The following is a 20,061-nucleotide window of genomic DNA, read 5'->3' as shown; positions in this document are numbered from 1 at the left end:
TCTGATGTTGCGGTTGTATAGAACGTTGGTTCGACCGCATTTGGAATACTGCGCCCAGTTCTGGTCGCCACACTACCGGAAGGACGTGGAGGCTTTAGAGAGAGTGCAGAGGAGGTTTACCAGGATGTTGCCTGGTATGGAAGGGCTTAGTTATGAGGAGAGATTGGGTAAACTGAGGTTGTTCTCACTGGAAATACGGAGGATGAGGGGGTGACCTAATAGAGGTGTATAAAATTATGAAAGGCATAGATAGGGTGAACGGTGGGAAGCTTTTTCCCAGGTCGGTGGCGACGTTCACGAGCGGTCATAGGTTCAAGGTGAGGGGGGGGGGGGTTTAACATGGATATCAGTAGGACATATTTTACACAGAGGGTGGTGGGGGCCTGGAATGTGCTGCCGGGCAAGGTGGTGGAGGCGGACACACTGGGAACGTTTAAGACTTACCTAGATAGCCACATGAACAGAGTGGGAATGGAGGGATACAAAAGAATGGTCTAGTTTGGACCAAGGAGCGGCGCGGGCTTGGAGGGCCGAAGGGCCTGTTCCTGTGCTGTATTCTTCTTTGTTCTAGTGGCGTTTGCTACCAAATAAACCTGTTGGACTTTAACCTGGTGTTGTTAGACTTCTTACTGTGTTTACCCCAGTCCAACGCCGGCATCTCCACATCATTACTATTCTTTGCCATATTATATGTTTTTTTAGTTTAATACTATCCTTAACCTTCATGCTTAGCCATGGTTGATTTATCCCCTTCCTTATGAATCATGAACCATTTTCAGAAACGTCTGCCATTGCTGATTAACCGTCTTTCCCAGTCCACTCCAGCCAACACTGCCCTCAGTCCTGTATAATTATCCTTATTGAAGTGCAGCTCAGCTGTTTCTAACCCAAGTTCCTCACTCTCAAGTTGAATGCTAAATTCTACCACGTGATGGTCACTGCTTCCTGGAGGATCTTTTACTCTGGGATTGTTCATTATACCTGTCCATTCTGTCAGTAATTTGAGCAAGATTCATGCAAGTACCAATCAGTATTTCCTCTTTTGTCTTCAAGTGAACACAATACAAAACACAGCCAGAAAATAACCAGCACCACACTGCTGTTACAAACCCACTCATACAAAGCAGTAACATTAGAAAGTTTGTTTGAGCTCAGAAATGCCTCAACTCACATTTGGATTTCCTCCCATAAAAGCAAGAATAGCAGGACAATCAGAAAATCATAGAATCCCTACAGTGCAGGAGGCCATTCGGCCCATCGAGTCTGCACCAACTCTCTGAGAGTATCTTACCCAGGCCTCTCCCCCCTCCTATCCCCGTAACCCCACGTATTTACCCACTAATCCCCCTAACCTACACATTTTGGGACACTAAAATAAAAAAAGTTTAAAGTTTATTTATTAGTCACAAGTAAGGCTCACATTAAGTATTGCTTCTTGCGCTATACACATAAAGCATACCGTACACAGAGAAGGAAATGAGAGAGTGCAGAATGTAGTGTTCCAGTCATAGCTAGGGTGTAGAGAAAGATCAACTTAATATAAGGTAGGTTCATTCAAAAGTCTGGCAGCACGGAAGAAGTTGTTTTTGAGTCGGTTGGTACGTGACCTCAGACTTTTGTATTTTTTTCCTGATGGAAGGGGGAAAGAGAGAATGTCCAGGTGCGTGGGGTCTTTAATTATGCTGGCTGCTTTGCCGAGGAAGCGGGAAGTGTAGACAGAGTCAATCGATGGGAGGCTGGCTTGTGTGATGGACTGGGCTACATTCACAACCCTTTGTAGTTCCTTGCAGCTTGGACAGAGTAGGAGCCTATACCAAGCTCTGATGCACCAAAGAAAGCATTCTTTCTGGTTGTATCTATGGTGGGAGTTGTAGTGGACATGCCAAATTTGGAATGGTTCCAGGGATGAGAGACTTTGATTATGTGGTCAGACCAGAGAATCTGGGGATGTTCACAGTTTGCTAGTGAGTGGGCCACATGAGTGGCCCTCCTTCATCTCAATGGGCCACAAGATTTAAATCAGTTTCACTAACCATGACCCCATGAATAAGATTAAATAAATTTAATGCACACTAGAACGGCGGGGAGGCACGGTGGTTAGCACTGCTATCTCGCAGCACCAGGGACCCAGGTTCGATCCTGGCTTGGGTCACTGCCCGTTTGGAATTTGCACATTCTCCCCATGTCTGCGTGGGTTTCCTCCGGGAGCTCCGGTTTCCTCTTACTGTCTAAAGATGTGCGGGTTGGGGGGATTGGCAATCCTAGTGTGAGGGGGTCTAGCTAGGGTAAATGCATGTGGGTGTGGGGATGGGGCCTGGGTGGGACCGTGGTCGGTGCGGACTTGATGGGCCAAATGGCCTCCTTCTGCACTGTAGGGATTCTATGATCTATGATTAACACTGCAATGAAGTCACTGTGAAATTCCCCTAGTCGCCACACCACAGCACCTGTTCGGGTCAATGCACCTAATCAGCACATCTTTCGGAGGAAACCGGAGCACCTGGAGGAAACCCACGCAGACACGGGGGGAACATGTAATCTCCACACAGACAAGTGACTTGAGCCTGGAATTGAACCTGGGTCCCTGGCGCTGTGAGACAGCAGTGCTAACCACTGTGCCACCTTTCTTCCACTGAAGTTGAAGCTGAACCGGTCAATTGGTTGAATAGCCCGCACACAGCTGAGAAGTGCTTGCTATTGCTATAGCAATAATCTCCAGGGAACTGTCAGTCAGATTTCTGATGAGCTGAGGGGCAGCATCATGGCATGAGGCTTACACGCCAGCTGTACCCCATATCATCAATTTACTTACATACCTAAAGCACAGGGCTTTGTAACTGGCCTGCAAAACAAAAAGCTAAATGGAGGAGAAGTCAAATGTGGACCAGTTGTGTTGCTCCGTTACAGGTTCAATGTTAACTACAGCAATGCAAGCAGCAAGGTGGCCTGTAAAACAGGGAAAGAACAGATGCCTTGCAATGCGCCCCACCTTGGGGTCTTATCGATATTCACAAGCACCCATGTCCGTAGACAGGTTGGAGGGAGAGAGAAAACATAGAACTGAAGAAAAGACAAACTTACATTGCTATAGCACCTTTCACACCTATCGGATATCTCAAAGCACTTTTGAGCCAGAGGTACTTTTTTGAAGTATGGTCACCGTTTAATGTCTGGAATGTAGCACAGCAAGATTCCACACAGCAACATGGCAATGAACAACAGATCATCAGTCTTTGTCACGTCAATTGGCGGATGAATATGGGCCAGAACATTGGGGGAAATTCTCCTGCTAAACAGTGCTATCAGATCTTTGACAGTCAGTTGAAGGGGCAGGCTGGGCCTTGATTGAACATCTCAGCTGAAAGAATGCTCCTGACAATGCAGCGCTCCTTCAAAGTAAAGTTTATTTATTAGTCACAAGTGAGGCTTACATTAACACTGCAGTGAAGTTACTGTGAAATTCCCCTAGTTGCCACACTCCGGCGCTTGTTCAGGTCAATGTACTTTCAGACTATGGGAGGAAACCAGAGCACCCCGGAGGAAACCCACGCAGACACGGGGAGAATGTGCAGGCTCCGCATTGACAATGACCCAAGCCGGGAATCGAACCCGGGTCCCTGGAGCTGTGAGGCAGCAGTGCTAACCACTGTGCCACCGTGCCTTCAGTACTGCAACAGAGAGTCAGCCTTGATCAAAGCCCTGAAGCGGGAATTGAATCCAGAATCTTATGACTCAGAGGCGAGAGTGTCAACCACTGATTGGTGGCCGGCACTAGAACCATAGGCCAGTTAGCCTGACATCCGTAGCAGGGAAAAGGCTAGAATCTATTAGGGATACAGTATCCGAACAGGCGCTGGAGTGTGGTGACTGGGGGATTTTCACAGTAACTTCACTACAGTGTTAATGCATGCCTACTTGTGACACTAATAAATAAACTAACAAAAAACTAAAAACTAACAGGGCTCTTTGAAAATCAGAACATGATTAGTAAGAGTTAGCATGGATTTATGAAAGGGAAATCATGTTTGATAAGTCATCATTTTTTTCTGAAGCTATAACTAGTAGGATGGATAAAAGTGAACCAGTGGATGGGATGTATTTGGATTTTCCAAAAGCATTTGATAAGGACACATAACTGGAACTCATGGGATTGGGGGCACTATACTGGCATGGAGTGAGGGTTGGTCAATGGACAGAAACACTGCGGGAGAATAAATGGGGCAATTTTGGAGTTTGAATTTTGTAATAATCAGTGCTGGGATCTCAGCTAATTACAGACTATATTAATGACTTAGAGAAGGGGATTCTGTGCAATATATCCATGTTAGCGGATATACAAAATAACGTGAGAAAGCAAACAGTCAGCTACGACTCTCACCAACTTTTACAGATGCAGCATAGAAAGCATTCTTCCTGGTTGTATCACAGCTTGGTATGTTTCCTGCTCTGCCCAAGACCACAAGGAACTACAAAAGGTCATGAATGTAGCCCAATCCACCATGCAAACCAGCCTCCCATCCATTGACTCTGTCTACACTTTCCGCTGCCTCGGCAAAGCAGCCAGTATAATTAAGAACCCCACACACCCCGGACATTCTCTCTTCCACCTTCTTCCTTCGGGAAAAAGATACAAAAGTCTGAGGTCATGTACCAACCGACTCAAGGGTAGCTTCTTCCCTGCTGCTGTCAGACTTTTGCATGGACTTACCTTGCATTAAGCTGATCTTTCTCTACACCCTAGCTATGACTGTAACACTACATTCTACACTCTCATTTCCTTCTCTATGAACGGTATGTTTTGTCTGTGTAGCGCGCAAGACACAATATTTTTCACTATATGTTAATACATGTGACAATAATAAATCAAATCAAAGATGAGGTTGCAGAGCGATAGAGACAGGTTGGGTGAATGAGCAAGAACATGGTAGATGGAATGCATTGCGTGCTGAAGTGTGAAGTTATCCACTTCAGGTGATAAAAGTATGAGATTGTTTAAATTATGACAGAGAGGGAAATGTCAGTGTTCAGAGAGACCTGGGTGTCCTTGTACATACATCACAAAGTTTACATGCAGGTATGGAAAACAATTAGTAAAACAAATGGTATGTTAGCTTTTGTCAGAAGGGGATTGGAATTCAAGAGTAAGGAAAGCTGATTATAATTATATAGAGCCCTGGTGAGGATACACCTGGGGTACAATGCACAGTTTTGGTCTCTTTACCCAAGGAAGGTTAACCCGAGGAGGAGTTCAACAAAATCCTGCCACGGCAGCTGGTGGAATTTGAATTCAATAAAAAATATCTGGAATTACCAATCTGCTGATGGTCATGAAACCATTGTCGATTGTTGTAAAAACCCATCTGGTTCACTCATGTCCTTTAGGGAAGGAAATCTGCCGTCCTTATCTGGTCTGGGCCACAACAATATGGGTGACTCTCAACTGCCCTCGGCCAACTAGGGATGGGCAATAAATGTTGGTCAGCCAGCGGCGCCCGTGTCCCACGAATGAATAAAAAAAAATTCACTAGATCGATTTCTGGGATGGCCATTGACAGTGGTACCGTCAGTTGACTAATGCCCTAGTCTCTGGAACTCCTCCCTAAACTTCACTTTCCTGCTCATTAAAACCTGTTTCTTTGACCAAGCTTTTGGCCACCTGACCTAATACCTCCTTACGTAGCTCAGTATCACACTCATAATGCTCCTGTGAAGCATCCTGGGATGGTTCATTAAGCACTGGCTATACGAATATAAGTAGTTATGTGAATTGTTCCATGAGGAGAGATTGAGTAAACAAGGCTAATAACTCCTAGAATTTACAATTTAAAAGACTGAGAATTGATCTCATTAAAACAAGGGGCATGGTCGGGTAAATGTTGTTACTTCTGTTTGGGCAAGCTAGAACTGAGGGTCATGGTCTCGGGGTAAAGAGTTGGCCATTTCAGATAGAGATGCGGAGAAGATGGAATTTGGGCAGAAGGTCACCCAAGATCTTGTCGGATGGCAGCACAAACTCAAAAGGATGAATGGACTTACTCCTACTCACATTTTCTCTGTTTTTTCTGTAGGTGAATAGCACTCCATCACAAGAGAAGAATCTTGGGAGTACTGCCCACTTGTACACTCACTGCAATCTTACTGATGCTGTGCTACTGTTTATTCATTGGAATTTTATCACAAATCAACTTTCAACCCTGGGAATGAAGAGAAAATCAAGAGAAAACGGAAAATCAAGAGCAAATACCACGTGGCCTACCTCTACTCCTCACCTGTATTTAAAGTACTTCCATGCTTTGAAGAGACTATGGGTGGGATTTTACAGCCTTGCTCAAGTGAGACCGGAAAATCCCGCCCGAGATCAGGCACATTTCCATTGTCCGCCCCTCGCCTGCTCTGATTCTGTGGCAGGCGGGACCGTAGAATTCCGGCGTATATAACTTCCTCAGATTGGCAATCTCTGTCGGATTTCCACTCTGAACGAACTTACCTTCGGTGGGATTCCGAAGCCTGTGTCTCGCCTAACCTTCCTCACTCAGGCTGGGTGGGACAGGAGCAGCAAAACGTACCCCCCACATTGAGTAATGGCGCACAGAGGTAAGTCACTCCCAATATTTAGGGCAGGGTGACTGGGAGTGGGGAAGGGGGGAGACCGGGGGGGTGGGAGGTGCAGCGGATGTGAGGGTGCGGGGTGAGGTGCCCCAGTGTTTGGGGGAGGGGGTGAGGGCTGTGTTTGTGCAGGGTGCATTGTGCAGGACTTGCTCTGGGTGGTTAAATAGTTACTCTGGAGTTAGAAGTTTTTTTTCCCCCTTCTAAATCTGTCAGAGTAACTATCAGGTGTGTAGGGTTAACGGGGACAGAGTTGAGGAAAGGGCCTGGGTAAGATACTCTGTCGGGGTTGGTGCAGACTCGATGGGCTGAATGGCCTCCTTCTGCACTGTAGGGATTCTATGAAAACTGGCAGAGCTATCCGAAGTTAGCAATCGTCAGGTGGTTCTCAGTCCAGCGCAACTGTCCAGAGGGAGTTAGCATTTCTGGACAATTGCAAGGTAAATTCTTATGTGGGAACTTCCGAGAAGGATTCCCCAGCACATCATTGGAGTAACCCCCAAATGCGACACTGGGAAACCAGGAAGCTATGGGCCTATCACTTTTCTCGCTAAAAAGGTAAATATAAATTACCAATCTACTGCATCATGTACAGGTAGCATCCAGAAACTAATTCTGGTGTAGATAAAGAACCATCCCAGAGCTCCCAACAATGGGAGAACACAATATTGGCTGGAGATCTGCAAGGGACATCCCATGTCGATGTCTTTGCACTCTATGAATGTCAAGGTAAATTAAATTCCATTAAAAATCAGTCATGAGTCTCACTTTGTAGTGAGCCGACTGGTCTGTTGGATACAATCAAAATACTGCAGATGCTGGAATCCAGAACAAAACAGAAAAATGCTAGAGAAACTCAGCAGGTACGATAGTATCTGCGGAGAGAGAATAGATGGGCATTCAGCCTCTGATCTTCGGGTAAGCGTTCTCCAAGGCGGCCTTCACGACACACGACAGCGCAGAGTCGCTGAGCAGAAACTGATAGCCAAGTTCCGCACACATGAGGACGGCCTAAACCGGGATGTTGGGTTTATGTCACACTATCAGTAACCCCCACAGTTTGCCTCCTGGACTTGCAGAATCTCACTGGCTGCCCTGTCTGGAGACAATACACATCTCTTTAACCAGTGCTTAATGCTCCCTCCACTCACATTGTCTGTATCTTTAAGGCCTGGTTGGCTGTAGAGATTCGCATTCTAATCAGTATTCTGTAACTTGATTTTGTGTCTCTGTGCCCTGTTTGAGAGCAGATTTCCACTCCATCTGACGAAGGAGCAGCGCTCTGAAAGCTAATAGCATTTGCTACCAAATAAACCTGTTGGACTTTAACCTGGTGTTGCTAAAACTCTTACTGAGAGAGAATCGAGCCAACACCTTGAGTCTAGATGACTCTTCATCAAAGCTGAAGAGAAGGAAAATTGGACAAGATTTATACTATGAGGAGGGGGGGGGGGAGTGGCTGTAATTGGACAAAGGGAATGTAAATGGTGATGATAAATACTGAGAAAGGTGTTAAAAGCTTCCATTAAGTGATTGGAATGTGTGAATGGCAGAACAGAGGTACAGATTGTTTTGGGGGACTACCTGAGGAATGTGGCAGTTGGTTCTGGGGGGTAAGGGAGGGTTTGGAGATGAGATTTCAGATATCGCTTTTTATTCTTATTTATCCACTTCTGAAATCTCACTCTCATTCTGATCTCCAAACCCGTCCTTCCCCCTCCCCAGAACCAACTGCCACATTTCTCAGGTAGTCCCCGAACAATCTGTACCTTTGTTCTGCCATTCACACATTCCAATCACTTAATGGACACTTTTAGCACCTTTCTCAGCATTTATCATCACCATTTACATCCCTTTGTCCAAATCCCGCCTCCCCCGCCCCCCATCCTCCTAGTATAAATCTTGTCCGATTTTCCTTCTCTTCAGCTCTGACGAAGGGTCAGTGCTGACTCGAAACGTTGGCTCGATTCTCTCTCCACAGATTCTGTTAGGCCTGAGTTTCTCCAGAATTTGTTGTGGCTGGTCTGTTGGAGGCTTGTGCAGGGCCAGAGGTGACTCATCACATGTGATACCAAAGAGCATCCCACACGAGGGTTCATTTGCGAGTTGACAAGAGACAACCTGGCTGCTTCCATCACTATCTCCAGATAGACTCGCTACTTCCCATCTATTTCAACGGCCTTTAGCTTTGTTGCTCTCTGATCTCCAACCTGGGGTCCCACACTCAGCTCTTGGTTTTCGCTCTCTCTGAACCCACAGCTCGATCAGTAAACACTCATTGGACCAGTTTACTCAATTGGAAAATAAATATCCCAGGGTGAGAGGTGGGAAATTTAACCTGGAATGAGATAAGACCATCAACTCTGTCAGGTACAGATACATATTTGCTGAAATAAAAGCCTTTGCAGCAGCATTTAATGTTCAAAGGAACATCAATTCATTTCAAACAGAAACACAAGGAGGTCAGAATGAGGAGAGAGAGACAGAGAAAAGGCAAAGACAGAGATAGACATAAACAGTATTCAAGATACGAGATAGCAGAGGCAGCTACAGGAAATTTATAAACCATTTGTCCTTCAGGAATGCTATTGCATCAACCTTTTCAAAATGAAAGACATCAAGGAGAATTGCGAGACTGTTTTGTACTTGGGTTTTTGATGACACTTTAAAAGCCCTTGAGTTTCACTCTAATGATTCAGGAAGATATTTATAATCATTCAAATTGAATGAATGCTTTGTAATTAGACCCAGACATCAACTCCTTTCTATTTTAAAACATCTTTGGATTGCACAGCATACAGGTGCTGCAGAGGGATTTGGAAACAAAGGGGAGGATTTGATTGCTGCACTTACAGGAATGATATTTCACACTGAAATTAGGTCAGCCTGCTGATGTCTGGAATCTCTAGATATCTGCCTAACCCAAGCCAAGTGCAACAGCCAGAAATAAAATAATTCAGATGCCCTAATGTTTGGAGCTGCTGAAAGAAGGACACTGGGATGTAGTGAAGCTCCCAATAATACCAAAGAGACAGACACTTTTACTACTGAATATGGTGAGAAGGATAGGAAATGAAGTGAGCCATCACCTTGAGATCACTGCCTGCTTGGAGTCTGCCTGGCGTTCCGCAACTGAGAACACATTCAAATGAACATGGCGTGCTGCCATAAGAGCTATTAATGTACATTACCAGCAAATCTCATTGGTCAGTCGCAATCACGAGGGCTCCGGGTGCCACACTTTACACTAATGGCAGCTTTAATTATACATTAAACCTGTATGCCATCAGTCCATGGAATGTAATGCAAAAAACCTCATGTCATTGGTCAATGGCACTGATGTCACTGTGGTATGGAATGAGATCACAGAAAGGCAGTGTCACAAAGCTCTGCCCATGATGCTCGGTTTAACCGACCCAAAACCCATTCCAGACTAAAGGGGCACTGACAAATCAAACTGGCACAGGAGCGATCCCTGTCTCACTGAAAATTAAAAAGACAGACTTCAATTCATACAGCACCTTTCACAACTGCTTTATCGCCAATTAAATATATATTTTTAACTCAAGTCACTGTTGTAATGCAGGATACGGATATGTGTGCAGTCAATGTGTGCACAGCACACACTCAACAGATAGTGTATTTTGGTGATATTGATAAATTTTCGCCAATACACTGTGGATAAATCCTGTTCGCCAAAACAGTGCCATGGAATTGTTTTACATTTATCTAAAAGCGCAGATAGGGCCCCATTTAAAGTCTCATTTCTTGACATTCGCCCTCCCGCAGTGCGGCCCTTCCTCAGCACTGACTCCCCCGCAGTGCGGCCCTCCCTCAGCACTGACTCCCCCGCAGTGCGGCCCTCCCTCGGCACTGACTCCCCTGTAGTGCGGCCCTCCCTCGGCACTGACTCTCCCGCAGTGCGGCCCTCCCTCGGCACTGACTCCCCCGCAGTGCGGCCCTCCCTCGCCATGACTCCCCCGCAGTGCGGCCCTCCCTCGGCACTGACTCCCCCGCAGTGCGGCCCTCCCTCGGCACTGACTCCCCCACAGTGCGGCCCTCCCTCAGCACCGACTCCCCCACAATGCGGCCCTTCCTCGGCACTGACTCCCCCACAGTGCGGCCCCCCCTCGGCACTGACTCCCCCGCAGTGCGGCCCTCCCTCGGCACTGACTCCCCCGCAGTGCGGCCCTCCCTCGGCACTGACTCCCCCGCAGTGCGGCCCTCCCTCGGCACTGACTCCCCCGCAGTGCGGCCCTCCCTCGGCACTGACTCCCCCGCAGTGCGGCCCTCCCTCAGGGATAGCTGCCTTGATTGGTGCGTTGAAGTCTTGGGTTGGATTGGGGACCCACTACCTCCTGCTTTGTCTTATTGGGGATATGGTGAGGAACGCACTGTTCATCTCACAGACCCCATTAGTTCCATTCAGCTGCACCAATATTTCAGCTGTGCACGTTTCCACCGTATAAACTCATTATCATTTGGATCACCCCTGAAAGGTGTGAGGTGATACAATTTGGAAGGAGTAATTTGACAAGGAAGTATTCAATGAATGGTAGGACACTAGGGACCTTGGCGTGTTTGTCCACAGATCTCTGAAGACAGAAGGGCATGTTAGTAGAGTGGTGAAAAAGGCATTTGGGACACTTGCCTTTATCACTCGAGGCATAGATTGCAAAAGCAGGGAAGTCCTTCTGAAAGTCTAAATAAACTACATTCCTTGGTTTTCCTTGGCCAACTCAACTAGTTACCTCCTCAAAGAATTCTAATAGATTCGCCAAGCATGATTTTCCCTTTGTAAATCCATGCTGACTTTGTCTGATTATACCACTGCCTTCCAAATGCTGAGTTATGAAATCCTTGATAAGAGACTCTAGCAACTTCCCCAGTACTGACGTTAGGCTCACTGGCCTATAGTTCCCTGTTTTCTCTCGACCTCCCTTTTTGAATAGGGGGCATACATTAGCTACCCTCCAATCTGTAGGAACCAATCCAGAGCCCAAAGCATTTTGGAAAATGACCACCAATGAATCTATTTCCAAGGCCACTTCCTTAAGATTATCAGGATCCACCTTTAATCCCATCAATTTCCCCAAAGTCATTTCTCTACTTATACTGATTTCCTCCAGCTCCTCACAAAAACTTGTTCCCCTTAGAACTTCTGGTACATTATTCATGTCTTCCTTTGTGAAGACTGAAGCAAAGTACAAATTTAGTTTCTCAGCCGTTTCTTGGTTCCCTATTACGAAATCTCCCATTACTGACTGTAAGGGGCCTACATTCGTTTTTGTCAATCTTTTTCTCTTTACATACCTATAGAAACGTTGACAATCAGTTTTATGTTCCCCGCTAGATTACCTTCATACTCTATTTTCCCCTTCTTAATCGCATGGCCCTCTTTTGCTAAATTTTAAACTGCTTCCAATCCTCAGGATTATTGTTTTCTCTTGCCAATTTGTACGCTTCATCTTTGAATCTAATATTATCTCTAATTTCCCTTGTGAGCCATGGTTTGGCCACAATTCCCTTACCACTCTGGTGCCAAATAGGAATAAACAACTTCTGGAGTTTACCCTTTCATTCTTTAAATGCTTGCCATTGCCTGTCCACTGTCTTTCCTTTCAGTAATGTTTCCCAGTCCATCATGGCCAATTCATGCCTAATTCATGCCTCATACCACCATAGTTACCTTTACTGAGATTCAGGATCCTGGTCTCAGAATCAACTACATCATTATCCACCTCAACAAACAATTCTACCATGGACAGAATGGATAGGGAACAGTTGTTCCCCTTAGTTGAAGGGTCAGTCATGGGGGGACACAAGTTCAAGGTGAGGGGCAGGAGGTTTGGGGGATGTGAGGAAAAACCTTTTACCTTTTTACCCAGAGGGTGGTGACGGTCTGGAATGCGCTGCCTGGAAGGCGAGTTGTCGCACATCCTTTCAAAAGTTCCTGGGTAAGAACTTGGCACATCATAACATTCAGGTCTATGGGCCAAGTGCTGGGAAATGAGATTAGGTGGGAGTTCAGGTGTTTCTTGCATGTTGGTGCAGACACGCTGGGCTGAAGGGCCTCTTCTGCACTGTATGATTCTATGAGTCTACGAAGGAGGGGAGGAGAAGTCGGTATTTGAATCACAAATGTTCATGGTGGTTGGAGAGGTAGAAGGAACTTCATGTGAGAAATAGCAGCTGGCACTTCATCACCAAGAGGTTGGGTCCTCAGTAACCAGTAAAATGGATTAAGAAGCAGGTTTGCACAGAGGAGGGAGATGTGATGGTTCTACACATGGATGGCAACTAAGGAATCGGGAACTCGGAAGAAGCTCCTTTACCTCATGAATAATGAGAATGTGAAAGTGAACAGTATAGATGCAGTTACGGGCAAGCCAGACAGGCATTTGAAGAAGGAACGTAGGAGGGATAGAAGGTGACAATAGGAGTAGGTTCCAGTGGAGCAGAAACACCAGCATGACTGGTTGGGCTGAATGGCCTTTTTCCATGCTGGATATCCTGAATGACCCTACAAGTGGGAGGTTGGACATGAGGCAATGTAAAGTGGCAGTTATTTTACATGGGTGGATCTGGCAGAGACACCTTAACATAATAACTTCCTTAATTCATTAAGTTGCCGTGCAGCATGGAGAAAGGGCCTGGGAGACAGCATACCTAGTGTCGGCTGCTCTGCAATTAGAGCGATTTGCACATATTGAGATAACATGTCCAAACAGGGGCAATCCTGACACATTTACAGGGAATCTGACATAAACACAACTCAATAACGGATTAAAACAATAAACTGTGGAAATTTGAAATAAAAATATCTTATAATGAAAATGTAATACATATTAAAGTGATTTATGAGAATTAGTAAGCAACGTCAAACAAGATGAAGTGTGCAATGGGGGAGAGTATGTCAGAGACTAGGGAGCAGCTGTAAGGTTTAATAGGTTGTGTTGTTGTTATCCACTGCGAAGCTGGAAACTAACATTACGATTGGGAAGGGCATCGTTTTTATTGGTTGACATGACCTGGTTCTGTGCTGGTTTAAAAATATAATAGATTTTTAAAAAAATGCAAGTATGTTAAATACTTCACACAGAATATAAGCATCTAAATATTAGCAAGATGATTCTTAATGACCATCAGAACTGCTTAAGAAAAGGTTTTCTAATTGAATATTGAGCAGCTACTGGGTAAGTAAGCAAAAGCGAATTGCATTTGTTGAACAGATCAGCTGAATGTGAACATCAAGCTGTCAGTTAGCAAGGGGAATGATGCCTTTGGCAATCCTCATGCTCACTCAATCTAACGGCACAATGCAGCCACAGCGGTTTCAATAAGACAAGTGCATTTACAAGCCAACTCCTGTGCTTTCAGGAGGTAAATTCACTTGAACTCGCAGGGAGAAGCGTGCGATAGCCTTGTCAGAAAGCTGCAGCAACACATCTCTATGGCAAATATCAAATGATAAATAATGAATTGAGCTGCGGCTACACACAGCTCCAAAGGTCAAATATTCCTCCCGACAAGGTTTTCAATCTCTATCCCCACCCTCGCTCCAAACTCCGGCCTATCTCAAACCCCGCTTACCATGCACACAGCACCTCGACCAATTGGAACGAGAGTCATTCAGGGAATTACAGGTTCCCACTGCTGAACTCTCTCAAAGTAAATTCACTGCCCCATTCACACATCATCTTATTTTATTGCACCTCACTATCAGTTGCCATGGTGAATCATTATTACATTGAGGTGAAGATGTGAACAATTTAGGACTGCTTTGTGACTAACTCCAAATACATTTTAAATAAAATACATTAACACCAACTACACCCAGGCAGCAATGCATTCCAACACTGGGATTAACACTAACTGCACCCAGGCAGCAATGCATTCCAACACTGGGATTAACACTAACTGCAGCCAGGCAGCAATGCATTCCAGCACTGGGATTAACACTAACTGCAGCAAGGCAGCAATGCATTCCAACACTGGGTTTAACACCAACTGCACCCAGGCAGCAATGCATTCCAACACTGGGTTTAACACTAACTGCACCCAGGCAGCAACGCATTCCAACATCGGGTTTAACACCAACTGCACCCAGGCAGTAATGCATTTCAACACTGGGATTAATACCAACTGCAGTGAGGCAGTATTGCATTCCAACACCAGGATTAACACTAACCAGAGCCTGGCAGGCATTACAACATTGGAATAGAATATATATTAATTAGTGCAACTCCAGTCTTTGCATCAATAAAAGCTGCAGCTCCCAAACAACATATCCGCTGGGCAAAGGGGAAAGAGCAGGAGAGTGCGACTAAATGAAACATCTTCAAGTTCCAACAAAGAATTGAGGAGTTGAAAGGCTTCTTTCTATTGCCACATCATTCCATGAAGCTAGACTATGTTGAAATAGAGTCAGAGGTTTACAGCATGGAAACAGGTCCTTCAGCCCAACCTGTCCATGCCACCTCTTTTTTTAAACCCCGAAGCTAATCCCAATTGCCCGCATTTGGCCCATATCCCTCTATACCCATCTTACCCATGTAACTGTCTAAATGCTTTTTAAAAGACAAAATTGTACCCGCCTCTACTACTACCTCTGGCAGCTTGTTCCAAAAACACACTGTGAAAAAATTGGTCCTCTGGATCTTTTTGTATCTCTCCCCTTAAACCTATACCCTCTAGTTTTAGACTCCCCTACCGTTGGGAAAAAATATTGACTATCTAGCTGATCTATCTACGCTCCAGAGAAAAATATCCCAGTCTATCCAGCCTCTCCTTATAACTCAAACCATCAAGTCCTGGTAGCATCCTAGTAAATCTTTTCTGCACTTTTCCTAGTTTAATGATATCCTTTCTATAATAGGGTGACCAGAACTGTACACAGTATTCCAAGTGTGGCCTTACCAATGTCTTGTACAACTTCAACAGGATGTCTCAACTCTTGCATTCAATGTTCTGACCAATGAAATCCTTTTTACCCTCCTGATTTCTCTCTTAGCTCTACTCCTACACGCTCTGTACTCTTCAAGGAATCCACTTGATCCCAGCTGCCTATGCATGTCAGGTGCCTCCTCCTTCTTCTTGACCAGGGCCTCAATATCCCGAGTCATCCAGGATCCCCTACTTCTGCCAGCCTTGCCCTTCAAAGAGGAATGTACTTACACTGAACCCTGGTTGACACACTTTTGAAAGTCTCCCACTTATCAGACATCCCTTTGCCTTCCCACAGACTCCCCCAATTAACAGTTGAAAGTTCCTGCCTGATACCATCAAAATTGGCCTTGCCCCAATTTAGAATTTTAACTCAAATGGCACACTGACGCACGCATGCACACACACATTCTACTACAATGTCATCTCCATGGACAGTCCGGCAGGATCGAGGGTTATTTGCTTCAACTCCAGTTTAATAGGTTCCGAGAAGGCCGATAACCCCAATGTGAGATCGACAAATTCGGCCACGTGGTGGCAATGTCGGATGGATGAATTGGTTGAAGCATTCCCTCTGAGCCTCAACCTCACCTCTGCTTGCAGCAAAGTCTCTCAAAGTGTTGGTGCCTTCCCGAATAAACCTTCTCCATTTTGGCCAGTTACAAGCCCGGGGCTCCCACAAGAAGTGTGGATGTTTGATGTTTTCATGGATACTTTAAGGACACCATGAAATGTTTCACTGTCCGTCTTTGGGGGCGGGGGGGGGGGGGGGGGGGTCTCCTGCCATGAAGGTATTCCGAGCACAGCAGTTGCTTTTGGGGTCCGGTGTCAGTCATACAACATGATCTGCTTATTAGTAATGGTTTTGAGTGATTAACGTATTGATTCTGGGCATGTTGGTTTGGGAGAGGATGCTGTTATTGGAATGGAGGATCTTGTGAAGGCAATAATATGAAGAGGTTGCCGAACCAGGCAGGAAGTGAAGCCATTTAGGAGGAAAAGGTTTGCCAAAAAAAAAAATGATTCTAGTTAAAAAATAAAGTTGGCTTTGGAAGAGAGTCATGATATGGAGATGCTGGCGTTGGACTGGGGTGGGCACAGGAAGAAGTCTCACAACACCAGGTTAAAGCCCAACAGGTTTATTTGGAATCACGAGCGCTGCTCCTTCATCAGGTGAGTTTGACACGTGCACACACATACACACACATTCTGTTACACTGTGAGCAAGGGGAATGAAAGGTGTGAGATATCAGATATGGAGGAGATAATTTGCTGATGTTTGATGGGGAGAGATTTGAAAGCAGGAATGAGCAGCTCGGGTGATTAGGAGACAGTACAGGGGAGGTTCTCCGAGGCACTGGGTTCAGACGAGGAAAACAAACCATGATAGAAATTAGGCAGCTCAGCTCCACACAAGTGATTAATATCTGGAATTGATATCGACATTAAACAGCGCAGGCAAAACTTCAGGAATGATTCCAGAAACTACTTTAGGTTCTGGACTCTGTAACAAGGGGTTAGATAAGATAGGTGAATGGCATTGCTGAACCAGGAGCTAACGCAGGCTGGTGAGCACAGGAGATTAAAATATAGGCAACTGGGTTTTGGACAACTCAAGCTTAGGGCATCTTTGGCGAAGGGCAATGCTGGGTGTCAGGTTAGATGAGGCGAGAGTGACTGCCCTTGACATCAAGGCAACATTTGACCGAGTGTGGCATCAAGGAGCCCTAGCAAAACTGGAGTCAATGGGAATCTGGGGAAAACTCGCCACTGGTTGAAGTCATCCCTGGCACAAAGGAAGATGGTTGCGGTGGTTGGAAGTCAATCATCTCAGCTCCAGGACATCTCTGCAGGAGTCCCTCAGGGTAGTGTCCTGGGCCCAACAATCTTCAGCTGCTTCATCAATGACCTTCCTTTCATCATAAGGTCAGAGTGGGGATGTTTGCTGATGATTGCACAATGTTCATTCGCAACTCCTCAGATACTAAAGCAGTCCATGACCAAATGCAGCAAGACCTGGACAATATCCAGGCTTGGGCTGACAAGTGGCAAGTAACATTCATGCCACATAAATGCCAGGCAATGACCATCTCCAAAAAGAGATGATCTAACCATCGCCCCTTGACATTCAATGGCATTACCATCACTGAATCCTCTGCTATCAACACCCTGGGGGGGTTATGATTAACTGGAAACTGAACTGGGCTAGCCATATAAATACTGTGGCTACCAGAGCAGGTCAGAGGCTGGGAATCCTGCAGTGAGTACCTCACCTCCTGATTCTCCAAAGCCTGTCCATCATCTACAAGACACATGTCAGGAGTATGATGGAATACTCTCCACTTGCTTGGATGAGTGCAGCTCCAACACAAGGTGGACACCATCCAGGGCAATGCTGCCCACTAGATTGGCACCCCATTCACAAACATTCACTCCCTCACCACTGATGAACAGTGGCAGCAGTGTGTGCCATCTGCAAGATGCACTGCAGGAACTCACCAAGGTTCCTTAGGCAGCACCTTCCAAACCCACGACCACTACTTCCTAGAAAGACAAGGGCAGCAGATACCTGGAAACACCACCACCCTGAGGTTCCCCTCCAAGTCACTCACTATCCTGACTTGGAAATATATTGGCTGTTTCTTCACTGTTGCTGGGTTAAAATCCTGAACTTTCTCCCTAACAGCACTGTGGGCTTACCTACACCACATGGATTGCAGCAGTTCAAGATGGTGGCTCACCACCACCTTCTCAAGGACAACTAGGGATGGGCAATAAATGCTTGCCCAGCCTTTGACACTCACATCTGACGAATGAATAAATAATGAATAAATAAAAGTGCTGCCCAGATTGAAACCAATTCATCTTACAGTCTCTGCATTGAGAAAGGCCTGAGCAATGCAGCAAACAACAGCAACAAGGAGACTGCTTACTGCATTTACCCAGATGCTGAGTGACTGCAGCTCTGACCTTGTGCTGGGAAAATGTCGTTGCCTCTAGCAGGCTGTCACCCACTCACATTGTTAAAGCAAAACTGTGCAAATGCAGAAAGTAATTGGCCAGTGTCTGAGTGCAGTCTGAGAGATAACAATAACCCTGTAAATACGCAACTGAATCCCCACATCAGCAGCGCCAACTTCCCTTCAGACCCACACACTAATAAATAAACTTAAACCACTGTTAAACTGCAGATTGAGATCAGCAGAATCAGTGACCCTTTGGGGGGAAATATCCACAGACCACACTCAACGTATATACACCCCACTCAACCCATGTACACCACCCTCAGCCCATATACAATCCCATTATATACACCCCCCTCAGCCCCGTATACACCCCCCCTCAGCCCCGTATACACCCCCCCTTCAGCCCCGTATACACCCCCCCTTCAGCCCCGTATACACCCCCCCTCAGCCCCGTATACACCCCCCCTCAGCCCCGTATACACCCCCTCTCAGCCCCGTATACACCCCCTCTCAGCCCCGTATACACCCCCCCTCAGCCCCGTATACACCCCCCCTCAGCCCCGTATACACCCCCCCTCAGCCCCGTATACACCCCCCCTCAGCCCCGTATACACACTCCCCCTCAGCCCCGTATACACCCCCCCTCAGCCCCGTATACACCCCCCCTCAGCCCCGTATACACCCCCCCCTCAGCCCCGTATACACCCCCCCCTCAGCCCCGTATACACCCCCCCTCAGCCCCGTATACACCCCCCTCTCACGTTCCCCTCCCCGGGTCTCTCTCCCCCTCAGGGCGGCTCCGCTCCGGGAAAGGGCGAGGCCGCAGCCCCATTCCGTACCCGCAATGCGGGGATGTGAATGGCTGCTCCAGGCCCGCTCCCCCCCCCGCGGCCCGGTATTGGCGCGGCGGCAGCTCAGCCCCGCTCCCTCCCGGCCCTGTCCCGGTCCATTGCCCGCTATTTACCCGCTCTCTCTCTCCGCTTGTTTTGATTGTCCACCCGCTCTCCGAGCCGCTAAACCGGCTCCATGGAAACGGCCGCGCGCCCCTCCAGCCCCGCCCCCAGAGCGCCAGCCCCGCCCCCAGATCGAGAAACCCCGCCCCACACCGCCAGCCCCGCCCCCGGATTGAGAAACCCCGCCCCACACCGCCAGCCCCGCCCCCAGAGCGCCAATCCCGCCCCCAGAGCTCCAGGCCCGCCCCCAGAGCACCATCCCCGCCCTCAGAGCGCCAGCCCCGCCCCCAGAGTGCCAGTCCCGCCCCCAGAGCGCCAGTCCCGCCCCCAGAGCGCTAGCCCCGCCCCCAGATCGAAAACTCCGCCCCACACCGCCAGCCCCGCCCCCAGAGCGCCAACCCCGCCCCCAGAACGCCAATCCCGCCCCCAGAGCTCCATCCCCGCCCCCAGAGCGCCAGCCCCGCCCCCAGAGCGCCAGCCCCGCCCCCAGAATGCCAGTCCCGCCCCCAGAGCAGTAGCCCCGCCCCCAGATCGAAAACCCCGCCCCACACCGCCAGCCCGCCCCCAGAGCGCCAACCCCGCCCCCAGAA

At 47.3% G+C, this 20,061-nt stretch overlaps 1 protein-coding gene across 2 annotated transcripts in view; it reads right to left on the bottom strand.

Moving 5' to 3' along the window:
- The window catches only part of ccdc92 (coiled-coil domain containing 92), a 36,993-nt gene extending 17,408 nt beyond the window's left edge, over positions 1-19,585 (bottom strand). Inside the window, exons 1-2 of one of the 2 annotated variants that reach the window (XM_078227085.1) lie at positions 19,483-19,585; positions 6,037-6,194 (exon numbers count right to left, since the gene is read on the bottom strand). The gene's annotated coding sequence lies outside the window, so the exon portion shown is untranslated. The remainder of the gene's footprint in view (positions 1-6,036; positions 6,195-19,482) is intronic. The other variant, XM_078227086.1, reaches the window with a different exon arrangement.
- Between the last annotated feature and the right edge of the window lie 476 nt (positions 19,586-20,061).

This window comes from Mustelus asterias, chromosome 13, assembly GCF_964213995.1.
Source record: "Mustelus asterias chromosome 13, sMusAst1.hap1.1, whole genome shotgun sequence".
Taxonomy (NCBI): Eukaryota; Metazoa; Chordata; class Chondrichthyes; order Carcharhiniformes; family Triakidae; genus Mustelus; species Mustelus asterias.
This window is presented reverse-complemented; position numbering and strand designations above follow the sequence as displayed.